The sequence below is a fragment of the Mesoplodon mirus genome (genome assembly GCF_964341445.2).
Source record: "Mesoplodon mirus genome assembly, chromosome: 6".
Taxonomy (NCBI): domain Eukaryota; kingdom Metazoa; phylum Chordata; class Mammalia; order Artiodactyla; family Ziphiidae; genus Mesoplodon; species Mesoplodon mirus.
Window position 1 is genome coordinate 94673689 of NC_138982.1, and position 4394 is coordinate 94678082.

Here is a 4394-nt window from a genome sequence, read left to right on the forward strand (position 1 = left end):
CAGAAGAACAATAAATAAGATTAATTAAGAGTTGGTTATTTGAAGCCAGGACATAGAAGCGACCTAAATGCCCATCAACAGAGGAATGGACAAAGATGTGGCGCATATATATACAATGGAATATTACTCAGCCATAAGAAGGAATGAAATTGTGCCATCTGCAGAGATGTGTATGGACTTAGAGACTGTCATACAGAGTGAAGTCAGAAAGAGAAAAATATTGTATAATATCTCTTATATGTGGAATCCAGAAAAATGATACATAGGAACTTATCTGCAAAGCAGAAATAGAGACACAGACATAGAGAACAAATGTATGGATAACAAGAGGGGAAGGGGGGATGAATTGGGAGATTGGGACTGACATATATACACTACTATGTATAAGACAGATAGCTTATGACAACCTAATGTACAGCACAGGGAACTCTACTCAGTGCTCTGTGGTGACAAAAATGGGAAGGAAATCCCAAAAAGAGAGAATATATGTATACATATAGCTGATTCACTTTGCTATACAGCAGAAACTAACACAACATTATAAAGCAACTATACTCCAATAAAAAAATGTTTTAAAAAGAGTTGATTATTCAAAAAGAAACAAAATTGACAAACCCTTAGCTATACTAACCAAGGAAAAAAGAAAACACAAATCAACAAAATTATGAATGAAAAAAGATACATTACAACTGATACCAAAGAAGTGCAAAGAATCACAGGAGGCCATTATGAATGACTATACTACAAAAAACTGGACAACTTAGAATAAATGGAAAAATTCTTAGAAACATACAATTTAGCAAGATTGAATTAAGATGAAATTAAAAATCTGAATATACCAATTACTAGTAAGGAGATTGAATCACTAGTCAAAAATCTCCTAACAAAGAAAAGCCCAGGACCAGATGGCTTCACTGGTGAATTTTACCAAACACTTAAAGAGGAACTAACACCAATCCTTCTCAAACTCTTCCAAAAAATCTAAGAGGAGGGAATGCTTATTTTATGAGGCCAGCACTGTCCTGATACCAAAACCAAAAAGGACACTACTAGAAAAGAAAACTACAGCCAATATTCCTGATAATACAGATGCAAAAATCCTCAACAAAATACTAGCAAACCAAATTCAGCAGCACGCTGAAAGAATCATTTACCATGATCAAGTGGGATTTAATCTCTGAAATGCAAAGATGGTTTGATATATGCAAAAATCAATTAATATGATACATCACATTAGTAAAATAAAAGAAAATAATCATATGATCATCTCAACAGATGCAGAAAAAGCATTTGGATTTTTCAAATTCAACATCCATTCATGACAAAAACTCTTCACAAATTAGGTATATATTAGAAATATATTTCAACATAATAAAGGCCATAAATGACAAGCCAAGCCCACAGCTAACATCATACTCAATGGTGAAAGGTTGCAAGCTTTTCCTTTAAGATCACAAACAAGACAAGGGTGCCCACTCTCACCACTTCTATTCATCATAGTACTGGAAGTCCTAGCTGGAGCAATTAGGGAAAAAAATAAAATAAAAAGAATTTAAAAGTTATAAAAGGCATCAGAATTGCAGACGACATAATTTTATATATAGAAAATCCCAAAAACTCAACCAAAAACCTGTTAGATCTAATCAATGAATTCACTAAAGTTTCAGGATAAAATTAACATACAAAAATCAGTAGTGTTTCTATACACTACCAACAGATTTTCTGAAAAATAAAGAAATTGATCCAACTTACAATAGCATCAAAAACAATAAAATATTTAGGAATAAATTTAACCAAGGAGGTGAAAGATCTCTACTCTGAAAACACAAGACTTTGATAAAAGAAACTGAGGACGACAGAAACAAATGAAAAGTTATCCCCTATTCATTGACATTGTTAAAATATCAATACTATCAAAAGCTATCTATAGATTCTATGAAATCCCTATCAAGATTTCAATGGCATTTTTTTAAACAGAAGTAGAAAAAACACTTCTAAAATTTATATGGAACTGAAAAGACCTTGAATAACCAAAGAAATTCTGAAAGAACAAAGCCAGAGGCATCACACTGCCTGATTTCAAGCTATACTATAAAGCTACAGTCATCAAAACAGTAGACCAATGAAACAGATTTGAGGGCCAAAATATAAAACCAAGCATAGAGGGTCAACTGATATTTGACAAAGGAGTGAAGAATACTCAATGAAGAAAATATTCTCTTCAATAAATGGTACTGGGATAGTTGGATATTCACATGTAAAAGAATGAAACGGTACCCCTATCTTAACCACCCACCACAATTAACTTAAAATGGACTAAAGACTTAAATGTAAGACCTAAAACCATAAAACCCCTGGAAGAAAACACAGGAATAAAGCTCCTCAATATGGGTCTTGGTAATGATTTTTTGGATATGACACAAAGCACAAACAACAAAATCAAATATAAACAAGTGGGACTACATCAAACTAAAAAGCTTCTGTACAACAAAGGAAACAATCAATGAAGTGAGAAGACAACCTACAGAATGAGAAAAAAATATTTGCAAACTATATATCCGATAAGGGGCTAATATTCAAACTATATTAAAAAAACTCACATAACTCAACAACAAAAAAGCAAAAAACAAACAACCTAACTTAAAAATGGGCAAAGGACCTGAATAGACATTTTTCCAAACAAGACATACAAATGGCAATCAGGTACATTAAAAGATGCTCAACATCCCTAGTCACTAGGGAAATGCACATTAAAATCACCACACCTGTTAGAATGGCCATCATCAAAAAGACAAAGATAGCAAATGGTGGCGTGAATGTGGTGAAAAGGGAACCCTGTGTACCACTGGTGGGAATATAAATTGGTACAGCCACTATGGAAAATAATATGAAGGATTCTCAAAAATGCCTAAACATAAATACTGTATAATTTAGCAATTCCACTTCTGGGTATATATCCAAAGAAAACAAAAACACTAATGTGAAAATATCTGCACCCCCCCGTTCATAGCAGCATTATATTTACAACAGCCAAGACATGAAAACTACCTAAGTATCCACCAGTGGATGAATGGATAAAGTAGTTGTATATATACACAATGGAATATAAAAATGAGGAAATCCTACCATTTGTTACAGTGTGGACAGACCTTGAAGACATTATGCTAAGTGGAATAAATCAGAGAAAGAATACAAATAGTGTATGAACTCATATACAGAATCTTAAAAACATAAAAAACAAAACAAACTCATAGAAAAAGAGGTCAGACATGGCATTACCAGAGGCTGAGGGTTGGGGGAGGGGAATTGGAGGAAGGTGGTCAAAAGGTAAACGTCCAGTTATAAGAAAAATAAGTACTAGGAATTTAATGTACAACATGATGACTATAGTTAACACTGCTGTATGATATAATGCAGGAAGTTGTTAAGAGAGTCATCCTAACAATTATCACAGGAGAATATTTTTTTTCTTTATTCTTTCTCTTCTTTTTATTGTATCTACATGAGATGACAGATGTTAGCTGAATCTATTGTGGTAATCATTTCACAATATATGTAAATCAAACCATGATGCCATGAACCTGAAACTTGTACAGTGGTGTGTGTCAATTAATCCTTAATAAAACTGGGGTAAAAAAGAACAAAACTGAGGTGTCCCTGAGTTAGAAAAAATTCCATCTGTGGGCTGCAGTTAGCTCCTGCTTGAGAGTTGCTAGCCTGCTGGCCTGCCCTGCAGATCTCAGACTTTCCAGCCCTCCAATCATGGAAGCCAATTCCTTGATATCTCTCTCTCCCATTGGTTCAGGCAGAAAGAGGGACAAATGACAGCACCAGAATCAGTAAGCATGGCTGCTGTCATAGAAATCAAGTCCAGATTATTAATCAAAATGCTTTGATAATTAGGAATCATCCTCAGTGGCTTAAAATATTTGGGTAGAATATTGTTGCCAAACAGGTTTTTGTATGAACCACCACCAAAAATCCTATCAAACTATAGGTCTGACCTGTGTACACCTATCTTGAATCACTATCATTATAATGAAGTGTCACTGCCTCTCACTCACCTCCCAGACCTGTTTTATCTAGACTGGCCTATCTAAGGCCTTTGACTCAAGAGATAATGTGTCCCTTTTGACACATACTTGTCACAAGGATGTAATATGAGGTTTCTTTGGCCTCCCTCCAAAGGTGCTGCACCTCTTTACTAGAGTTACAGTCAACTAGGAAAGGGCACTGGCTCTGGGAGTCTGAACACCAGCATGAGACAAGACAGGCTGAGGGCACGGGGTCAGGAGGTAAATGGAATTTCATTCTAAGTCCATATCAGAATAGGCTTAGTGAGTTTGCAGATACACTCTGAGGTTATTTTCCTTATTTCTGAATGCACTGTTGGT